We start from the raw sequence: 24,931 nt of genomic DNA, 5'->3' as shown, positions 1-24,931 counted from the left end.
TGTGTTCGCTTTGAAGATTTGGCATCACTATCTATTTGGTGAGAAATGTCATGTGTTTTTAGATCATAAAAGCCTGAAATATCTGATGACTTAGAAATATTTGAATCTGCGACAAAGAAGATGGCTAGAACTGTTAAAAGACTATGAGCTTGTTATTGATTATCATCCGGGAAAACCAAATATTATTGTTGATGCTTTGAGTCGAAAATCATTGTTTGCATTACGTGCGATGAATAATCATTTAGTTCTATCTGATGATAGTTCGGTATTAGTCGAATTGAAAGCGAGACCATTATTTATTCACCAGATTTGTGAAGCTCAGAAGGTTGATAATGAGATTATAGCAAAACAAGCTCAATGTGATTTGGATTCTGATTCTGAATATCGAATTGATAATGATGATTGTCTGAGATTCTGAGATCGTATTTATGTTTCAAGAAATCCAGAGTTGTTTTAAATGATTTTGAAAGAAGCACATCACAATTATCTATCAGTACATCCGGGTAGTACGAAAATGTATAATAATTTGAAACAGCATTACTGGTGGTTTGGAATGAAAAGAAATATGTCCGACTTTGTTTTGAAATGTTTGATCTGTCAGCAAGTTCAACCTGAACATTAGGTGCCATTCGGTTTGTTACAACAGATTATGATTTCGAAGTAGAAATGGGATAGAATAATGATAGATTTTGTTTTGGGTTTGCCCCTATCTCCGAGAAAGAAAGATTCGATTTGGGTTGTGGTTGACCGATTGATGAAATCAACTCATTTTATTCCGGTACGATCTGACTACTTGCTTGATAAATTAGCTGAGTTATACATTTCCGATATTGTGAGATTGCATGGGGTGCCATTGTATATTTTGTTAGACAGAGGTCAGAAATTCACTTCACAAGAAACTACAAGAGGCTTTAGGTACGAAATTGCACTTAAGTACTGCTTTTCACCCGCATACGGATGGTCAATCCGAGCGGATTATTCAGATTCTTGAGGATATGTTGAGATGTTGCATTCTTGAGTTTAAAGGTACGTGGGAAGAGTATTTACCATTTATTGAATTCGCTTATAATAATAGTTTTCAATTGAGCATTAAAATGGCACCTTTCGAAGCATTGTATGGTCGGAAATTTCGAACACCTTTGTATTGGATTGACTCAACGAGAATAAGATTCACAGGTTGATTTGATAAAAGAAACTGAACAGAAAGTAAAAATAATCTGAGATAGTCTAAAAGCAGCTTCTGATCGTCAAAAATCATATGCAGATCTGAAACGAAAAGATGTTGAATTTGAGATTGGCGACAAAGTGTTTCTAAAAGTATATTCGTGGAAGAAAGTATTTCGGTTCGGTAGAAAAGGTAAATTAAGTCCAAGGTTTATTGGACCGTATGAAATCATAGAGCGCGTTGGGCTAGTTGCGTATAGATTGCTATTGGCACCTGAGTTAGAAAAGATCCATAATGTATTTCATGTATCAATGCTTTTATGATACAGATCTGACCCATTGCATGTACTTACTCCGTCCGAAATAGAAATTCAGTCTGATATGACTTATGAAGAAGAACCGATCCGTATCTTAGCTCGCGAGGTTAAAGAATTATGAAATAAGAAAATTTCGTTAGTAAAAGTAATGTGGCATCGACACGGTGTTGAAGAGGCTACATGGGAGCGCCCGAAGATGCTATGACACAACAATATCTGAATTTGTTCAACGGTACAATTTTTGGGGACGAAAATCCCTAAGGGGGAGAGTTGTAATAGCCTGATGTAGACCCTAGTCAGAATAGTGGTTTTGAGACCACAAATCTGAGATAAAAAAATATTTTAATATTATTTTTTGTGCTAATAATATGTGAATTAATATGTGTGAAAGTTTCGTAAAAAAATTTGATCGTTTGTGTGCCTAATTTAGAAAAAGGACCTAATCGTGTAAAGTGCAAAAGTGACTTGCTATTCGTTAAAGTAGTAAACTACTATGTCTCTTTAAATGAGTGGTCCTTATGTTTTTAAAATACCATTTACATGGTGAGTGGACATTAATGACCTTAATGTTAATGTTTTGTATGTTTATTAATCAAGGATAAGATGGTAATTAATGTATTATTATGTATTAATTAAAATAAAACAAAAATGTGGCCATTTTGTTCATTTTTTCATACTGTAAATAGAAGAAAAGAAAAGGGTTTTAAAGCTTTGTTCATTCAGCCATTATCAAGCACAATTTAAGTATGTGTTTTGATCCATTTTCGATGATTTCTATGTTTTTGTGATTATTGCTTAGTGTTCTATCTATCCCATGTCTTAATTTTTAGAATTGATGATGATTTTGAGTTATACCATTGATGAAATTGTAAGCTTTGTGATGTTAATTGATGAAATATGGAGGCTTGATGATAGATAAATATGTTTTGTATTGGGATTTTTCATGAATTTGATTATTATGGGCTAAATTGTGAAAATGAGATTTTGAGGGACTAAAATGTAAAATAAATGAATTATATGGGCTTACATGGGCTGGAGGAAAATTTGGCCTAGCATGTGTAATATGAAATTATGTATATTTTATGATTTTATGAATTAGGGACTAAAGTGTCAAAAAGTGAAAATGTGAGGGCTAATTTGTAAAATTCCCTAAATATGTGCATTTGGATTGAATTGAATGGTTTGTTGAATAAAAGAGTTAAATTTGAATGTGAATAGATCAAGAACCAAAGAAACTGAATTAGACCGGGGAAAGTTGAAAATAGTTGAATAGTCGTTCGTTTCCGTTGATTCCTGTAAGAGGTAAGTCGATATACAAATAAATGTGTTTTGAATTGAATTATTATTGCTTATATGCTATTGAATAGTGATGAATAGCTATTTGAGTTGAATATGAGAAATTCGAGAAACTTCTGATAATGTGATGACGTCTGAAAAGTCTCGTATGAACCATAGGAATAGTTAGAATGACATAGGATTCTGATATGTGATTTCGTGCAAGACCACGTCTGGGACATTGGCATCGATTTGAGATTTACGTGTAAGACCATGTCTAGGACATCAGCATCGTATTTGATTTCGTGTAAGACCCTGTCTGGGACAGTGGTATAGATATTTGATTACATGTATGACCACGTCTGGGATGTTGCCATTGTACGAGCTTTCTAAAATATCCGCGTATCCTATTTGATTCGTACGATTCAACGGGCACTCTGAGAAACAAATGACTATGTGAATGTGTTTTCCAATTTAGGCACGTTTGAAATGTATATCAGGTCTGAGAATGAAAGGTAAGTATATGTACATTTGTGGACATATGATATATGTATGGATTATCATGAGAATGAGCTGTATGAGACATATGGATATGTGATTTTGTTTTAGAATTGTGTTAAGTGATAAGTATATTAGTATACGTCTTACTAAGCTTTTGAAAGCTTACTTTGTGTGTGTTTACAATTGTTTTGTAGATATCAAAGCTATAGGGAGCTCGAGGATCATCACCACACTATCAACTCTATTTTGGGTTCATTTTGAAAATGTGAATATTGAAGTATGGCATGTATAAGCTAGAAGTATTTGAATATGATTTTTGAAGTGTATCATGCCATGTGATATGGATTAAAGTTGATATTTGGTGTGGTTTTTGGTATATAAGTTGTGTTAAGAAATGGTATGTATTGATGTGCATAAATGGCCTAGTGAGAAATAGTCAATTTGGTAAATTAGTTATGTGAATTAGTTATGGAAATGGTATGATTTTGATATGAGAATGGATGTGAAAAATTAGGATAATGACACGTATGAATGAATGAGTTTGGTATGTGATTTTGGAATGTTTTGGTTTGGATAATAAGAATGAAATTGATTGGTGACATTGTGGATTGAATTATGCATGTTTGAGTATGGTTTTGGTTGCTATTTGATCATGAATTCTGCTTTGATTTTGGATTTGTAGGGATGACCATTAAGGGTGTCAAATTAGCTTTGTAAATAGTCTATTTTTGTCCACACGGTCAGAGACACGGGCGTGTGTCTCAACCGTGTGCGACACATTGTTATGTTACATGGCCGTGTGTCCCCTGGGGTAGTCCTGCAATTTAAAGTCAGTCTCGAGCAAGGCCTAGACACATAGACGTGTCTGGTTTTGGCACATGGGCTTGTGTGGCCATTTCGAAGGGTACACGGGCTAGACACACGAGTGTGTAGTTAGTCGTATGAACCAAGTTAGTTTCAACCATGGCCAAGGCACACGGGCATGTCCTTAGCCTGTGGTACAAGTCAGTATGTATACCCTATTTAGCGATGGCTTAGACACATAGGTGTGTCAAATTTCGTGTGAGGTACACGGCCTGATCATAGGGCGTGTGACCTCTGTAACTTTAAAATTTTGTTAATTTTTTGAGAAATTTTGTATTTGCTCAGTTTAGTCCCGACCCCTTCCTAAAGCATTTTTAAGGTCTCAATGACCTAAGAGGATCTTTGAAATGATGTTTGACTATGATGCTATGATGTGTGGATGATATTTTTTAATTGATTACTAAATGTTTCGATATGTCCGGTAATGCCTTATAACCCTAGTCCAGCAACAGATACGGGTTAGGGGTGTTACATTTGGTTGGTATCAGAGCCAGGTTTAGTCGATTCTAGGACTAATGTAGCGTATGTGAGTCTAGCTATACATGCCATATTTATAAACTTTGATAGTGTGATAAATCTTGATAGTTAAAAATGTGTTTTTCGTATAGTAAATGGATCCTAATCAAGTCGTAGCTGACGATGTTGAAAGTAATGCACTCGCTCCCGCTGAAGGGGTAGTGTAATCTGATTCTAGACTTGTTTCGAGTAGCCACAAGGGAGAGGCTAAGCAATCCTTTTACCAAATGATGAAAGATTGGATCACTCAGTATATGAGAACTAATCCGGCTTCTCCACAACCTTCATCCCTGCCTAATCCTTCATAAGTCCCTATCATGCCATAAGTTGTAAATCCGATTCAGTTGAGTAAGCCACCGGTTGATAAAATTAGAAAGAATGGGGCTGAAGAGTTTCGAGCTACTATAGATGATGGTGCTGAAAGAGTTGAGTTTTGGCTCGAGAATACAATACGAGTGTTTGATGAATTGTCATGTACTTCTGATGAATTTCTTAAATGTGTTGTTTCACTTTTGAGAGATATGGCGTACCATTGGTGGAAAATGTTGATATCAGTGGTTCCAAAGAACAAGTCACTTGGGAGTTCTTTCAGACTGAGTTTAGAAAGAAGTACATTTGTCAAAGATTTATCGATCAGAAACGCAAAGAGTTTCTTGAGTTGAAATAGAGCCGTTTGTCTATTACGGAATATGAGCGAGAATTCGTGAGATTAAGCCAGTATGTACGAGAATGTGTTTCATCTAAAGCAATTATGTGCAAGAGATTCGAGATGGCTTGAATGAAGACATCAAATTGTTAGTCGGGATTTTAGAAATAAAAGAGTTTGTTATGCTTGTTGAACGAGCATGTAAAGCTGAAGAACTCGGGAAAGAGAAAAGAAAAGCCGATTCACAGGCTAGAGTGGTGCGAAACAGATCATCGAATAAGTCATTTCAGTCAGCATCAAAGAAATTCTGAGATGATTATAGCCGTTTAAAGGCTAATGTGGGACATTCGAGCAGAGATCGTACTAGATCACATTCGAGCTTCAGAGCTCCAGCTACTTCTGTTGCAAGAGTGAAATGTCTGATCCGATCGAACCGAGTGTAGACACTGTGGTAAAAGACATCCGGAAAGTTGTAGATTGAATGACCGAGCTTGCTTTTGATGTGGATCCTTAGATCAGTTTATCTGAGAATGTCTTGAGTTTGTAGTACAAGAGATTGTGCAAAATCTGAGGCCGAGTGACAATACAGCTCGAGGTAGACCACACAGAAACATGGGCAATGTGAGTGGCATTCAGAGGATGACTAAAGACACTGCTGTTACATCTAAAGCTCGAGCACTTGCCAGAGCTTATGCTATTCACGCTCGCGAGGAAGCTTCGTCTCTAGATGTTATTACTGGTACTTTCACTCTCTATGATACTAGTGTTGCTACATTGATTGATCCTAGATCAACTCATTCTTATGTATGTGAGACTTTAGTATACAGTAAGACTTTTCCTGTAGAGTTTACTGAATTTGTGATTAAAGTATCAAACCCCTTGGGCAAATGTGTTCTGGTTGATAAAATATGCAAGAACTATTTGTTGATGATTCGAGATAATTACTTTTTGGCTGATTTGATGTTGTTACCATTTGAAAAATTTGATATACTTTTGGGTATGGATTGGTTAACACTGCATGATGTGATAGTGAACTATAAACGAAAGACGATTGATCTGAGATGTCAGAATAATGAGTTAATTCGGATTAATTCTAATGATTTGAGTTGTTTGCCGGTAGTGATTTCTTCTATGTTAGCTCAGAAATATGTGAGAAAGGGGTGTGAAGCTTATTTTGCATATGTGCTCAACATTAAAATGTCTGAAAAGAAGATTGAATCAGTGTCTGTTGTCTATGAATTCCCTGATGTTCTTCCTAAAGAACTTCTAGAATTACCTAGGATTCGAGAGGTTGAATTTGGCATTGAATTAGTACCAGGGACTACTTTGATTTTGATAGCTCCATATAGAATGGCTCTGATCGAGTTAAAAGAATCAAAGTCTCAGTTGCCAGAGTTGACTGATAGAGGATTCGCAAGGCCAAGATTATCACCTTGGGTGCTCCTGTTTTGTTTGTGACAAAGAAAATCGACACGATGAGGATGTGCATTGATTATCACCAGTTGAACAAAGTAACTATCAAGAACAAATATCCTCTACCTCGAATTGGCAATTTGTTTGATCAGATGAAAGGAGCTATCGTCTTTTCAAAGATAGATTTGAGATCGGGTTACTATCAATTATGAGTTAGAGACTCTGACGTGCCAAAGACTGCTTCTCGAACGAGGTACGGGCAATATGAGTTTTTAGTTATGCCTTTCAGACTAACAAATGTGCCTGCTATTTTTATGCCTAATGAATCGAATCTGTAACACCCCGTACCCGAGACCGTCGCTGGAGTCGGACACGAGGGGTTAACGGCTTAATCCATTTACTTACACAGTCCATTTTTTTAAAGTTCCAGGCAGTTGGCTAACTGCGTCAGTGTCACCTTAAAAATCATATCTTGAGTTCCACAACTCAAAAATCAGTTTCGTGATTTTTTCCCTAAAACTAGACTCATATATACATCTACAATTTTTTTTCAGAATTTTAGGTGTGGCCAATCAATACCAGATTTTTCTTAAAGTTTTTCCCTGTTTCACTGTTTGACTAATCTGACCACTCCTCACTACGAATCAGATTTCTCATTGTACAGAATTCAAAATGTGTTATATTCAATTTCATTTGAAACTAGACTCATTAAGGAGTCTAAGCATATAAATTTTACCTTATAACCATTTTTGTACAAATTATAATGATTTTCTAAAAAGCAGAAGGGGATTTGAGTCATTCGACACCGTCTCACACAACTTTAAATATCTCTTTATAGGAAATTTCTTTGCTCACACGGCCTCTTTTATAAGGAACTAGACTAATTAAGCTTTGATTACATATTTTATTCAGCCTATAATTCCACACCAACAATTTATGGTGATTTTCTAAAATCACGTTATCGTTGTTGTCCTAAGCAAATTATTACAATTTGCTCTTAAATTTCCAAGTCCAAACACTTATGAACTTACCATTTGAGTTTAAAACATATCATGGCCACATCATATCTTATTAAATCAACTCATTATGTTCTATTATGATTGAATTTACTCAACGTTTAATCACTTAAAACTTACCTCGGAAGTGGTCGACGATTAGATGTCCACGGCTATTCGCTTACTTTCTCTTTTCCCTATCCGACTTTGATCCTCTTTGCTCTTAAGCAACTTAAGATACAACTCTAACAAGCTAAATCCTTAGTTTCCTTCAAGATGCAAGTCGTCTCCATTTTTTTTTTTTTTGTTGCACCCTCTCCTTCTTCTTCGATGGATTACGGGTTACTTGAAATTTCAGCTACCTAACTAGCTAAAATCATAGTTTTTCCTCCTTCTAGCCATCTTCTAAGTCAAATATTAAAGCAACCAAAAACTTTCTTCTTCTTGTACGGCTAAGAAGAACAAGATGATACTTTTTTTTCTTTTCTTCACCCTTCATCCCTTATTTTATTACTAACTCTTTTATTTTATTCTTTCCAACATGAAGCATTAACACACCATGCTTAAAATATGCTATGACCCATAGCATGGCCGCCACTAGCTCAAATTTTGGGCAATTTGACATGCAACCCCATCATTTCTATAACATGCATTAATAGGCCACTTTACATTTGCCTAGCACATTTCTAAATTTTCTCACATAAGTCCTATTTACTAGAATTCACCTACAATTAAACAAAAATCAAATATGAAATTTTCACACATGCATATATACATATAATAAGCATCAAATATGACAGCTAATTATTTTTATGACTCAGTTTTGTGGTCCCGAAACCACTTCCCGACTAGGGTCACATTAGGGGTGTCACAGAATCTTTAGACAATATTTGGATCGATTTGTAGTTATGTTTATAGATGACATCTTGATATATTCTCGTAATGAATCTGAGCATGCCGAACATCTGATAATAGTGTTACAGACTTTGCGTGATAAGCAGTTGTATGCGAAGTTTAGTAAATGTGAACTCTAGTTACGAGGAGTCGATTTTCTAGGACATGTTGTGTCAGCATCTGGTATCCGAGTTGATCCGAGCAAGATTTCAGTTATTTTGGATTGAAAGCCTTCGAGAAATATTTTTGAAGTCTGCGGTTTTCTAGGACTTGCTGGTTATTACTGACGGTTGATAAAAGGCTTTTCTATGATCACGAATCTGTTGACGAAATTGCTTCAGAAAGATGTGAAATTTGAATGGTCTAAAAAGTGTCAGAAAATCTTTGATAAGTTAAAAGCCCTATTGACTGAAGCTCTAGTGTTTGTACAACCAGAATCGGGTAAAGAATTTTTGATTTATAGTGATGCATTGTTGAACGGTTTAGGTTGTGTTTTGATGCAAGAAGGCAAAGTTATAGCCTATGCTTCGAGATGGTTTGAAGCCGCATGAAAAGAATTATCTAACGCACGACCTTGAATTAGCTGTGATTGTGCTCGCTTTGATGATTTGGCGTCACTATCTATTTGGTGAGAAATGTCATGTGTTTTCAAATCATAAAAGCCTGAAATATTTGATAACTCAGAAAGATTTGAATCTGCGACAGAGAAGATGGCTAGAACTGTTAAAAGACTATGAGCTTGTTATTGATTATCATCCGAGAAAAGTAAATATTATTACTAATCCTTTAGGCTAGAAATCATTGTTTGCATTACGTGCAATGGATACTCATTTAGTTTTGTCTGATCATAGTTCAATATTAGCTGAATTGAAAGCGGGACCATTATTTATTCAGCAGATTTGCGAAGCTCAGAAGGTTAATAATGAGATTATAGCAAAACGAGCTCAGTGTGATTTGGATGATTCTGAAAGAAGCACATCACAGTTATCTATCAGTACATCTGGGTAGTACGAAAAAGAAATATCTCTGACTTTGTTTTGAAATGTTTGATATGTCAGCAAGTTAAAGCTGAACATCAGGTGCCATTCGATTTGTTACAATCGGTTATGATTCCAGAGTGGAAATGGGATAGAATAATGATGGATTTTGTATTAGGCTTGCCTTTGTCTCCGAGAAAGAAATATGCGATTTGGGTTGTGGTTGATCGATTGATGAAATCAGCTCATTTTATTCTGGTACAATCTGACTACTTGCTTGATAAATTAGCTGAGTTATACTTTTTCGATATTGTGAGATTGCATGGGGTGCCATTGTCTATTGTGTTAGATAGAGATCCGAAATTCACTTTGCAAGTTTGGAAGAAACTGTAAGAGGCTTTAGGTACGAAATTGCACTTTAGTGGTGCATTTCACCTGCAGACGGATGGTCAATCCAAGCGGATTATTCAGATTCTCGAGGATATGTTGAGATGTTGCTTTCTTGAGTTTGAAGGTACGTGGGAAGAGTATTTACCATTGATTGAATTCACTTATAATAATAGTTTTCAGCCAAGCATTAAAATGGTACCTTTCGAAACATTGTATGGTCAGAAATGTCGAACACCTTTGTATTGGACTGAGCTCGGCAAGAATAAGATTCACTAGGTTGATTTGATAAAAGAGACTGAACAGAAAGTAAAAATAATCCGAGAAAGTCTGAAAGTAGCTCCTGATCATCAGAAATTATATGCAGATTTGAAACGAAAAGATATTGAATTTGATATCTGCGACAAAGTGTTTCTGAAAGTATGTTCGTGGAAGAAAGTTTTTCGGTTCGGTAGAAAAGGTAAATAAAGTTCGAGGTTCATTGGGTCGTATGAAATCATAGAGCGCGTTGGGCCAGTTGCGTATAGATTGCTATTTCCACTTGAGTTAGAAAAGATCCACAATGTATTTCATGTATTGATGCTTCGATGATACAGATCCGACCCATTGCATGTAATTACTCCGTTCAAAATAGAAATTCTGTCTGATATGACTCATAAAGAAGAACCAATCCATATCTTAGCTCGCGAGGTTAAAGAACTACGAAAAAAGAAAATTTCGTTAGTAAAAGTAATGTGGCATCGACTCGATGTGAAAGAGGCTACATGGCAGTGCCCGAAGATGCTATGAGACAACAATATCCGAAATTATAAACGGTAAGATTTTCGAGGGCGAAAATCCCTAAGGGGGAGAGCTGTAACAGCCCGGTTTAGGCCTTAGTCAAAATAGTGGTTTCGAGACCACAAATCTGAGACAAAAAATATTTTAATATTATTTTCTGTGCTTATAATATGTGAATTAATATGTGTGAAAGTTTCGTAAAAAATTTGATTGTTTGCGTGCCTAATTTAGAAAAAGGGCCTAATCGTGTAAAGTGCAAAAGTGACTTGCTATTTGTTAAAACAAAACAAAAATGTGGCCATTTTGTTCATCTTTTCATATCAAAAATAGAAGAAAAGAAAGGGTTTTAAAGCTTTGTTCATTCGGCCATTGTCAAGCACAATTTAGGTATGTGTTTTGATTTGTTTTTGATGATTTCTATGTTTTTGTGATTGTTACTTAGTGTTCTATCTAGCCCATGTCTCATTTTCTAGAATTGATGATGATTTTGAGTTATACCATTGATGAAATTGTGAGCTTTGTGATGTTAATTGATGAAATATGGAAGCTTGATGATAGATAAATATGTTTTGTATTGGGATTTTTGATGAATTTGATTATTATGGGCTAAATTGTGAAAATGAGATTTTGAGGGACTAAAATATGAAATAAATGAAATATATGGGCTTATATGGGCTAGAGGAAAATTTGGCCTAGCATGTGTAATATGAAATTATGTGTATTTTGTGATTTTATGAATTAGGGACTAAAGTGTCAAAAAGTGAAAATGTAAAGGCCAATTTGTAAAATACCCTAAATATGTGCATATGGATTGAATTGAATAATTTTTTGAATAAAAGAGTTAAATTTGAATGTGTCTAGATCAAGAACCAAAAAAAACGAAATTAGATCGGGGAAAGTCGAAAATAGTTGAATAGCCATTCGTTTCTGTTCATTCCTATACGAGGTAAGTTGATATTCAAATAAATGTGTTTTGAATTGAATTATTATTGCTTATATGCTATTGAATAGTGATGAATAGCTATTTGAGTTGAATATGAGAAATTCGAGAAAGTTCTGATCATGTGACAACTTCTGAAAAGTCCCGTACGAACCATAGGAATAGTTAGGATACATATATCATGACATAGGATTTTGATATGTGATTTCGTGTAAGACCACGTCTAGGACATTGGCATCGATTTGAAATTTATGTGTAAGACCATGTCTGGGACATCAACATTGTATTTGATTTCATGTAAGACCTTATCTGAGACAGTGGCATCGATATTTGATTACACGTAAAACCACGTCTAGGACATTGGCGTTGTACGAGCTTTCTCAGATATCCGTGTATCCTATTTGATTCCGTACTGTTCAACGGGCACTCTGAGAAACAAATGACTATGTGAATGTGTATTCCAATTCAGGTACGTTTGAAATGTATCTTAGGTTTGAGAATGAAAGGTAAGTATATGTACATTTGTGGACATATGATATATGTATGAATTATCATGAGAATGAGCTGTATGAGACATATGGATATGTGATTTTGGTTTTCCATGAGCTACATGAATGAATTGGTTTAGAATTATGTTAAGTGATAAGTATATTTGTGTATGGCTTACTAAGCTTTTGAAAGTTTACTTTGTATGTGTTTACAATTGTTTTGTAGATATCAAAGCTATAGGGAGCTCGAGGATCATCGAGGATCATCACCACACTATCAAACTCTATTTTGGGTATCTTTTGAAAATATGAATATTGAAGTATGGCATGTATAAGTTAGAAGTATTTGAATATGATTTTTGAAGTGTATATCATGCCATGTGATATGGCTAGATTATAGTTGATATTTGGTGTGGTTTTCGATATATAAGTTGTGTTAAGAAATGGTATATGTTAATGTGCATAAATGGCCTAGTGAGAAATAGTCAGTTTGGTAAGTTAGTTATGTGAATTAGTTATGGAAATGGTATGATTTTGATATGAGAATGGATGTAAAAAATTGGGGTAATGATATGTATGAATGAATGAGTTTGGTATGTGATTTTGGTATATTTTGGTTTGGATAATAAGAATGATATTGATTGGTGACATTATGGATTGAATTATGCATGTTTGAGTATGGTTTTGGTTACTATTTGGTCATGAATTGTGCTTTGATTTTTGATTTGTAGGGATAACCATTAAGGGTGGCAAATTGGCTTTGTAAATAGTCTATTTTTGTCCACACCAGCAGAGACACGGGCATATGTCTCAGCCGTATGCGACACACGGTTATGTTACATGGTCGTGTGTCCCTTGGGGTAGTCCTACAATTTAAAGTCAGTCTCAAGCACGGCCTAGACACACGGGCATGTCTGGTGGCCATGCGAGGCACACAGCCTTAGCACACAGGCGTGTGTGGCCATGTCGAAGGGTACACAGGCTAGACACACGGGCATGTGGTTAGCCATGTAACCTAAGTCAATTTCGAGCACGGCTAAGGCACACGGGCATGCCTTCGGTCGTGTGGTACAAGTGAGTATGTATGCCCTGTTTAGCCACGGCTTAGACACACGGGCGTGTCTAATGTCGTGTGAAGTACACGGCCTGATCACATGGGCATGTGACCTCTGTAACTTTGAAAATTTGTTAAGTTTCTAAGAAATTTTGTATGTGCTCGGTTTAGTCTCGACCTCTTCCTAAAACATGTTTAAGGTCTCAATGACCTAAGAAAGGGACTTTGAAATGATGTTTGACTATGATGCTATGATGTGTGGATGATATTTGTGAATTAACTATTAAATGTTCAGATATGTCTGGTAATGCCTCATAACCCTAGTCCGGTAACGGATATGGGTTAGGGGTGTTATAGTGTGATTATACCAGCATTCTTGGAGACTAAGGCTAGATTAATGCGATGGGTATTACTACTATTAGAATTTGGCCTTTGGATTATTGACAGAAAAGGCATAGAGAATCAAGTGGTAGATCATCTCTCAAGATTAGAAATGGAAGCAAGCCAATAAGATGATGCAGAAATAAATGAAAGATTTGTTGAGGAACAATTTTTCCAAGTGACTCATTATCAGGTAATGCAGTTGACCCATAAAACACCATGTATACAAATGTTGTCAATTATCTAGCCCAAGAGGTTTTTCCTACATATACATCATGGTAGAAGATGAAAAAGAAATAATGTATGATTCTTGAAAATATATATGGGAGGAACCTTATGTGTTTCGACAGAGTGCGAACCAACTAATTCAATGATGTGTGGAAAAGGAAGAAATGGAGGACATGTTGCTAAGGTGTCACACGTCACCATATGTGGGCCATTTTGGGAGAAGAAGAACAATACGAAAGACACTTCAATTGGGATTTTACTGGCCTACGATGATAAAGGTGGCCTACGAATTCGCCCATCGATGCGATAGATGTCAGTGGCATGGAAACATTTCAAAAAGGGACGAAGTTCCACAAACCAAGTGTTTGGAGGTGGAATTCTTTAATGTTTGGGACATTGATTTTTTGGGCCCATTTCCCAGTTCTTTTGGTGATCAATACATTCTCATAGCAGTAGAATATGTATTGAAATGGGTGGAAGTAGTAGTATTACCAACCAACAACATTAAAGTTGTGGTTCGATTCTTACATAAAAGCATTTTTTTCTTAGTTTGGGACCCCTAGAGCACTTGTTTGCGATGAAGGTTCACACTTTTGTAGCAAGCAGCTAGAGTCAGCTCTAGCAAAATACAACATTAAACATTTGATAACCACAGCATATCATCCATAAGCTAATGGGAAAGTAAAAGTATCAAATCGAGAAGTCAAGCAGATATTGGTGAAAATAGTAAATCCAAATAAAAAAGATTGGAGCGCACAGTTGAATGGTGTACTATGGGCATATCGAACAACTTACAAAAATCTTTTGGGCATGTCTCCGTACAAAAATAGTTTGTAGCAAAAACTACCATTTACCTATTGAATTAGAGAAGAAAGCTTATTGGGCTATCAAGGAATTGGATTTAGACCCCACCTTAGCTAAGGAAGCATGTTTATGCCAACTACATGAGTTTGAAGAATTTCAATTTTTGGCATATGAAAACGTGAAAATGTACAAAGATAAAAGAAAGCTGAGACACAATGTCATGATTAAGAACTGAACATTCTCACTAGAACAACATGTATTATTGCTTGACTCAAGGTTAAAATTGTTTCCCGAAAAATTGAGATCAAGATAAACAGGGCCATACATTGTTAAACAAGTATCTCCCCATAGAGTAGTGGAGCTGATTACCAAAGAAGGTAAAGCATTTATTGTTAATGGGCAGAGACTAAAACATTATTTTTGGGGCAAGATTGAAAAAGCTTGCAAAACAAAATCTAGAATGTAGAGCAGTGACGGAAGTGGCGAATAAAGCGGAGAACTAGAGTCATAACTTGAGTTGGGACCCTAGTGGATTAGGGAATCACACATGAAGTGGCAGGGAGTATCCAAACCCAATATGTAAAATTTTGCATAGTTAAGTTTAGTTAACTTTGTTATTTTGTTGTACAGTGAAAAGCAAACACAAAGGGGATGGAATAGGGAGTCACGACGTCCTATTTCAAATACTGTAACATTGCTAAAAATAGGGAAATGTTGCGACACCAGCCCTTGGTGTCACAACATAATACTTAAAGCTAGAAACTCCCATTTGGAGAGCCGGTGTCACGACACAGCAAATTGGTGTTGCGACATGAAACATCAAAATAAAATCTTAGAGTATTTGAAGTGTGGTGCCACGACACTGAGAATGGGTGTCGGGACATCACGTCAAATCTGCATGATTTTATTAAGATTTTCATGCAACCAAACAACTTTCCTTTTACCAACCACATTGGTTTAACCCTAAAACCCTTATTAAACCCCTTAAATACCCCCTTAAAGCCTCCTTAAACACTTATGAACACCAAAGTGCATCCAAAAATCTTTTCCCATTATTTCTCCATTCCCTACAAACAACATATCACTTTTTAGAGTTGCGTAGTATTCATTGCTTTATCCTTCCTTCTGGCCACATACATAGAGAGTTGTTTTACAACAAACACATCATCAACAATTCCACGAAAGTGATACAAGAGTTTACAAGTACTAAACTTTAACCTATTTAATTTTCACAATTGTTTAAATTTGTTGTCTTTGGTTAATTTTGAAATTAGTAAGACTACTTTTGTTGTGATGGATTCCAAACACATTTGAGGAGTGTTGAGTGAAGAATCATCGGTAGCTGACAATTTCGTAAGCATGAAAAAGAACGAGCTCGACAAACACCTCTAATGTATTCAGAAGAAAACTATCATTCAAAATTGGGGATTCAAATTCCCAATGGATGGTGGGGGTGAAGTTTGGAAAATAGTACATGCCCATAAGTGGAAAAATTTTGACAAACACCCAATTGAACTGGCATAGAAATCCAATGGTTCAAGAATTCTATGCCTCGCTTAAGGAGTACGAAGCAAAGAAACTATTGGATGAGCCATGGTTGTATGTTACCTTAAGAGGGAAGGATATTTTAATTTCTGGACAAAAAATTTGTAGCTTTTACAATATTCCATTATACATGTATGATTTTATATAAAGAACCAGCCTGAATTTTTTCCCAAGAATCAGTTTAGATGATGTCATAAACTACTTAACCAATAGGCAGGGAGAATGGAAAAGAGATTTAGCAACCAATTCGATCATGTTATTTCATCCACCAAGCATGATCCCTTTAGCTAAGCATGATTTGCACCCAAATTTATCCCACTATGAATAGTTCTAACATAACAACTTTTGTTGTAACACCCCACACCCATGCCCTAAGTTGGGACGAAATACGAGGCATTACTAAACTTAAACATATGCATTCAAACATTTTCAAGTCACCAAGACTTGATCAAATTCGAAACTTTTTCAAACTTTGTCTAAACTCCTTAATATGGGCCTACGAGGCCTCAAATATTCATTGGAAGACATTCAGAACCAACTCGGGACCTTAAACCGACTTAATAAAGATGACCCTTGAAATAGGGCACACGCCCATGTGGAAAGACAACACGCCCATGTGGCTATTATGACATGGCTGTGCTGATGGCCCGTGTGGTTCACATGGCATAAGCACAAGGGGACATGACCCGTGCCCCAAGCCCGTGTGAATTAAATTCTAAATTCAAACCTACGGGGGTTTTCACATCGGCTAACACACGCTCGGGTTTATGGCCCGTGTCCTTCACATGGCCATGACACGCCTGTGTCTAATAACCTTGACATTTTGTTTCTGACGTCAGCAGCCCTTAAGGGTCACACGGCCAAGGCACACGCCCGTGTTCTAGGTCGTTCCCTCAACACGGCTAAGACACACGGTCGTGTCTCTGCCCTTGTGTTTACTACCTGTGAAATTTACGTGTAGGGGACACACGACCATGTAACACGCCTATGAGGCTGACCGTGTGTGACACATGGCCTGGACACACGCTCGTGTGCCTACCCGTGTGGACAAAATGTAACACCGCTTACCCTAGACTGTCGCCGAAGTTGAGCACGAGGCGTTACCTGACTTAACTTTCTAATTCGAGGCATAAAATTTGCTTTTAAAATTAATTAATTTATTTTCATTCAGTATGTCCCAAAAAAGGGCCCTCGAGACCCTAAAACATGCAATTGAAACGGTTCGGGACCAAACCAGGAACATTAAAAATTTCCCGAATACTTAGACAAATCAAAACAATTTATTTCATTATTCCTTATAAAACTGCCCACCTGCGTCATAGTTACTAAATAAATCATAAATTGAGTCACAAAACTCAAAATTTAAATTTATGAATTTTCCCTAAAACTAGACTTATATATCTTCTTACTAATTTTTTTTCCAGAATTTTTGGTCTAGCTAATTAGTACAGTTTATTAGTTAAATTTCCCCTGTTGCACTGTTTGACTACTCTGACCTCTGCTCACTACGAATCAATTTTCTCCCAATAAAAAATTCAAATAACCATTATGTTTGTTTCTCTTGAAAGTAGATTCACTAAGGAATCTAGAAATATAAACTATAACTCCTAATTCGTTTTATAAAATTTGTAGTGAATTTATAAAGTCAAAAATGGGATTAAAAAATCGCTCTGACCCTGTCTCACTAAAATTCAAATATCTCTTAATATGCACTTCTTTTGCTTACTATGTTTCTTTCATATGAAAATAAACTCAATATTCTTTAATTCTATATCTCATTCATCACCTAATTTCATTTCTACTATTCTTGGCGATTTTTCAAGTTCACGTCATTGCTGCTGTTCAATACTATTTTAATGCTAATTTCACTTTTTCATGATTTCTTTGTATTAACTACCATTTAGACATACATAACACCGAAACATGTTCTTCATTAGCCATTTCAATAGATAACCATTATCAAATATTTACATACCATTCTTTAGCCATATCATAAGGACATACACACAAAATGGCTAAGTCCCTATACATGCCATAAACTAGAACGTTTGTAAATGAAGATACCCATTTGGTAACTTGATAGTCAATAGTTTGAAGTGATCTCCGAAGACCTCCAACCCGAGCTTGCTTTTAAGTACTCTGAAACATGGGACAGTGAAAGAAGTAAGCTTATAAAGCTTAGTAAGTTCACAGTGAAAGATAATAACCATTAGCAATCAATTTAGCTTACTACTATGCTATCATAATTTGCTTAAATAATGTTTAGTTCTTACTTTCCCATCTTACTCATCGGTAACCTTACCAAAGGCTCAGAATACAAAAGGCACCTTACTTTATAGCTTGCTTACGTACTTGCAACATCTCACTTAACACATGAGTACTCTTTCATAATATAGGCATATTGCCAATCATGTCATAAAGTGTCACAAGCATAACTGAAAACTCATCACTTACTTAATACTTGATAATCTCAGTTACTTACAATCTCAATATTAAATAAGCCTTAAATGCATACCTGTACTCTTTCATCATATTCTCACCTTTTTGTTTCTTTGACTTACTCTTTGGGTTACTTGGGAACCTTTTCCTGTTTGAACTTACCATTGCCATGTCTTTACATGGTCTTACGTGGTATCCTTGCTTTATGAACTCACTAACGCCATGCCTTGGCATGGTCTTACATGGGACCTTTTCCTTATAGTAACTCATCAATGTCATGTCTTGACATGGTCTTACATGATTTCCTTGCCTTATAGAACTTATCAATGTCATGCCTTGGCATGGTCTTACGTGATATCCTTATCTTACCAAATGCCATGTTCCAAACATGGTTTTACATGGTATCTTTGTCTTACCAAATGTCATGTTCCAAACATAGTCTTACATGATATCCTTGTCTTAGTGCCAATGCCACATCTTGGTGTGGTCTTACATGGAGTCCTTAATCAATGCCAATGTCATGTCTTAAAATGGTCTTACATGGGATCCTTGTCTTACCAATGCCATGTCTTGACATGGTCTTACATGGTATCCTTAACTGTCAATTCCTCCTTAAATGCCATGTTATGAACATGGAATTTTCCATTAATTCTTCCTTAATTGCCATGGTACAACCATGGACTTCGAGATATCAATGCCTTGTCAAGTCATAGCTGAAACATAATTGCTCAAATTCTCAAGGTTAGTCGCATAACTTAATAATAACAACACTAATAACAATAATTGCATAATAATAAAATGCTACTCAACTTACATACTTGCATTCTTAATCTATCATATCATCAACTTAACTTATTATCATCAAACTATGCTAGTCAATACTTTCTTGTTATCATACAAAGCCATAATACAAAATATGGTCTTACATATAAATTATACAAGTTCTCTTTCCAATATCGAATTATTATCGAACATTAATCATTATATTTGAAACTCAATACTAAATTATTTATGTTCAAAATATTAATTTATCATTCAAATATGCAAAATTAAATTCTTATCAAACATATGAACTTACCTCGATACCAAAACGACCATTTTACCAACTTTCCCGATTTTCAGTTTTTCTCCCGCTCTAGGTCCATATCTCACTTTCCGGAATCTAAAAAATCATATTTCACTTATTTAATTAATTTACTATTCAAAACATTCCCTAACTCAAATTTTTGAAAAATTACAATCTTGCCCTTAAACCTTTGCAAAATTATGATTTTGCCCCTAGGCTCGAAAATTAAAATTTATCCATTTTTGTTATGTTTTATGACACGCTGAACATTTTTCCCTTCTATGGAAACATCAAATTCCCACTCTATCATGTACTTATGAACATTAGGAACTTTTACCGATTATGTCGTTTTACTCGTTTTCATTTAAAATTGCTTAGCAAAAGTTGTTTTACATAATTTCAAGCTTCATATTATACCATAAAACATCAAAATAAACACATTTAACCAATGGGTATTTTTCCAAATATGAACCCTAGCATGAATTATTACTAGTATAAGCTAAATGAAGTTACCGGGCCTCTAAAAACGTAAAGAACATTAAAAACGAGGCTAGAACGGACTTACTATTGAGCTTGGAAAGCTTGGAAACCCTAACCATGGCTTCCCCCATGCTATATTCGCCCACCATGAAGAAGATGGACGAATTTTGGCTTTATTTTCCCTTTTTAATTCTTTTAATTACTAAATTACCAAAATGCCCTTAAAGGCTTTTCTTTCAAATTTGTCCTATTCTTGCCCATTTTTGTCCAAACTTAAATATAATGGTCTAATTCTAAATAAGGATCTCCACTTTAAGAACCCATTTCAATTAAATCCCCTTTCTTATCTAGAACACACATTTTGCTAATTTTACAATTTAGTCCTAATTATCAAATTAGGCACTTATACATAAAATTTCTTCACGAAATTTTCACACAATTATTCAATCAATGAATAAACCTTAAAACTTAATCGGAATAAATTTTTTTGACCTCAGATTCGTGGTTTCCCAACCACTATTTCGTTTAGGCCCTATTTCGGGATGTTACACAAAATAAGGCTATTTACCAAGCCCTATGCCACCCTGAAACAAAATTTAATACCAACCAACATATCTAAGTCTAACTTAATATGATTTCTCAACCAGCAACCATAGCTATGGCCTATATACATTTCATATATTCAACCATGCCAACAATTTTACATTCATGAAAGACTATCTTGCATTCATATAATGACTTTCAAAATTAATCATTTTCATGACCTTATACAAAATGAGTCAAATACTAAAATAAGCCGACACATTTGGCCCCAAAACAAATTCAAGAGTTCCTATACATGCCATATTCAAAATGATAAAACTAGCTATACCAAGTGCTCCGAGGATAGTGTGACTGGCTTCCCCGATATAGTCGATGATTCTCGAATTACTTTGGCAGTACTATAAGAAAAGGGAAAGGAAGGAGGGTAAGCATGGGAGCTTGGTAAGTACATATATGCAAATAAGTGTGATTAGAAACACATTCATCAAACAATGGCTTGTCATACTTAAATGATGTATCATTTTAAGCTCACTATCTTGCCCTTCACTTCTTTTATACATACTTACTACATCTCATCACATAGTAAGATCCTATTCGAGAGTTTAGTAGACATATCTGTAATTACCCTTAAAATACTCAAGTTCATTCTTTCTACTGACATACCTCATTAGAGGTATCACCAACCCATTCTTCGAGTTACCTATTGAACCTTCAGGAATTCCAATAGATACATGGATAGTTTACTCCTAAGAGCTATACAAGTAGCCAAGGCTACTTCATACTTTGTAATACATGTATAATTGAGCTACTCACAATTCTTTTACCAAGTCAGTACCTAGACCCCATAGCTTTGTCATGTAATGCCTGCTCCTTGAGCTTCTCACGGGTCTGCAGACAAAGTCAGTACCTGGACCCACATCATATTTCACTTATCTCATGAACTCAGACTCAACTCATGAGTTCAGACCACTCAATTTCTCATGACTCACCTTTTGTATCCTATATTATTTCTGAGGTTCAATAGATTTCGTATCTAACCTAATGTTGTCGCACTTGTTCATAATGTAAGTTACTCTTATATCGCATTATTTATACTTTCATGGTATTGAGTAAGATTATGATCTTCGATAAAAATAAAACATTTTAAAGTAAGATGCAATGACACATTATTTACATATGTACTTACCTCGGTGCAAAATGATGGGAACGAGCTTAATCCTCGTAAACTTTGTTCTTTCCCTGATCAAAACCCGAATCACGTTTCTCTTTATCTAAAATGTCAAAAATTAGCTTATTTAATACACAAATCATTTAATTCAAATTAAGACTCATACTTTGGTAAAATGATCGTTTTTCCCCTAGACTTTCACAAAATGTCCATTTTACCCTTAGACTTGAAAATTGAGTTTTATCATATTTTCTCATTAACCATACCTAGCCAAATACTTTTTATACTAGGAGTAGCCCAAAATTCTCATTGTATCATACATTTATCACCTATTCTACAACTTATGCAAAATGGCCATTTTTAGGGTTTTCATGAGAAATCTTTTCACAAAAGTTGTTTATTTCACAACCATGATTCATTTTCTTCACAAAATTAAAAAAAACAACATGAACTCTTTCATGGTAAAACCCTAGACTTTCAACCATTTTGCAAAATAGTCCCCTTATTTGAAATCTCATGCTACAAGGGTTCTAAAAGTACAAAAATCATCAAGAAAGACCATCAAAATCACTTACTTGAGAGGATTATAAGTTGCTAAAATTTTAAAGCTCAAAAACCCCTAAAATGGCTGAAATTTCGATGGTGTAGAGAAGAACAGAAAAAAGATGACAAATTTTGATAAACCGTAAGTTATACATATTTTTATCCCATGCTTAGCACATTTTATGGATGATTTTCCCTTAGATTTGGTGAATTCGATGCTACTAATGCCTTAATTTCAAGTTTTATACTTAGGTGAGCATAGGAGAGTGAAAGGAACGAGAACGGGCCAAAATGGAGAAAATGGGCCAACGTATTTAAATCAACACTACCGGACTTCCTCACATGGGCGACCACACATCCGCGCCTATTTAATAAGCTTGACCACTACTCAAGTAATCGTGACACTCAAGCGTGTCCCTGTCGAGCCCAAGCATAGTCCTATTCAGAAAAGGCCACTTTTGAGGGCTCTTAGGCATTCCAAAGCCTATAAATACACCCTAAATGAGGAGGAAAAGGGGGGACGCACAGGAGGAAGAAAGGAATTACTCAAGGAAAGCCGATCGATCCATCTCAAAAGCCGGATTCACGATCAAGACTGAAGATCTCCCTTTAAATTCCCTCAGGAGTTTTGGGTTTTCTTATGTTTTGTTATTTTTATTCTTTTGAGATGTTTTCTTTCATTATTATGAACTAAAACCCTTAAATACCTAAGAGGAATGAAACCTAAGATGGATCTTGTTATTATTATCTGAATTGTATGATAAATATTTGACTTGTTCTTAATTATGTGTTCTTAATTCTTGTTTTGATATTCCAGGATATTGATTCAAGTTAAGCTCTTATTCGGAGGAGGAATAGACCCTGTCTAAGAGTAAATTTGTCATAATTAAGCGGACTTGATTACGCGCCTAGAGATAGGGTGACAATATTTTTCCGGATTAGGGTGAAACCTAATAAGGGGATCCATAGATCGAGTTAATACAACCCTAGGGCGTTAATTAGAAAGAGATTTCAATTATTCAATCTAGGGATAGACGTTTTTAGTCTCGAGAGAGATAATAATATAACTTAGGGATCTCTATGGAACAAGTTGAATGAATAAATCATTCGATTCAGAGTCAAATAAAAAGTAAAGTCTAGGTGGATTTTTCCTTAGGTATTGTTTTAATCAATCGAGTTTTCTAAAAAGTATTTTCCCCAAATTTCTTTTCTGTGATTTATTAGTTTAATTAATTAGTTAGATAAACAAAACCCTTTAATTTTTTAGGCTAGATAATAAAAAGAAAGTTGATACTAGTACTTTTAGTTCCTTTGGGTTCGATAATCCGGTCTTGCTAAAGCTATACTACTGTTCATAGGTATACTTGCCTTCATCGTGATAATAGTTAGTTTTAAGAACGATTCATTATAAAGATTTAAAACCTGTCACAAATATCACGTATCAAGTTTTTGGTGCCGTTACTGGGAAACTAAGATATTAGGAACACTCGATTTTTATTACTTTAGCCATTTACTTTTATTGCAATTTAAATTTTTATTTTCTTTTCTAACTCTTCATTTATTTTCTTCTGACAGGTTTTTCTAGTTTATGACCAGGAGAAACCCGTAAAGACCATTACTGTTTGATAGTGAGATCGATCGCACAGTTCACAAAAACCGAAAAGAAGTAAGGCGAAGCTTACGTTACACAGAATAGCAAGAGGAAGATACTTAAACCACCATCGAGAAGATGGCTAAAAACCAAGAAAATCCGCTACCTCCTGCGATTGCTGTTAATCAAAATCCTGCTCCGCGCACTATGTATGATTATGCTAAACCTTCTTTAATAGGAACTGAATCGAGCATAGTTAGACCTGCTGTAGCTGCAAATACTTTTGAACTGAAACCTAACACAATTCAAATGATACAGCAATTTGTTCAGTTTGATGGTTTGCAGGACGAAGATCCCAATGCGCACTTGGCAAACTCTTTGGAACTATGCGATACATTTAAAATTAATGGTGTTTCTGATGACGACATTCACCTTCGGTTATTCCATTTTTCTTTGAGAAACAAAGCTAAACAGTGGTTGAATTCGTTACCACGGGGGTCAATCACTACTTGGGAACAAATGACCAAAAAGCTTTTACTAAAATATTTTCCACCGGCTAAAACAACTAAATTACGTAATGATATCTCTTCTTTTGTGCAGATGGATTTAGAGACACTCTACGATGCATGGGAGAGATACAAAGACCTTTTACGAAGATGCCCTCACCATGGGTTACCACTCTAGCTACATGTTCAAACCTTTCATAATGGCCTGAATCCTTTAACTCGAAAAATGGTTGATGCAGCTGCTGGTGGATCCATCAATAATAAAACACTTGAAGATGCTTATGAGTTTATAGAGGAGATGCCACTGAATAACTATCAATGGCAAGTCATGAGGACAAAGCTAACGAAAATAGTCGGTGTTTATAATGTTGATTCGGTCACCATGCTCTCTAATCAAGTAGAACTCTTGAATAAGAAAATTGATGG

The 24,931-nt window shown here is 35.4% G+C and overlaps 1 non-coding gene across 1 annotated transcript; it reads right to left on the bottom strand.

The window, feature by feature from the left end:
* Positions 1-24,566: 24,566 nt before the first annotated feature.
* On the bottom strand, positions 24,567-24,673 carry LOC128282409 (small nucleolar RNA R71). Its single transcript, XR_008272679.1, has one exon. It is a non-coding gene; the product is annotated as a small nucleolar RNA R71 (small nucleolar RNA).
* Between the last annotated feature and the right edge of the window lie 258 nt (positions 24,674-24,931).

Source organism: Gossypium arboreum, chromosome 1, assembly GCF_025698485.1.
Source record: "Gossypium arboreum isolate Shixiya-1 chromosome 1, ASM2569848v2, whole genome shotgun sequence".
NCBI lineage: Eukaryota > Viridiplantae > Streptophyta > Magnoliopsida > Malvales > Malvaceae > Gossypium > Gossypium arboreum.
The sequence above is the reverse complement of the archived record's forward strand: the minus strand, read 5'-3'. Positions and strand labels throughout refer to the sequence as shown.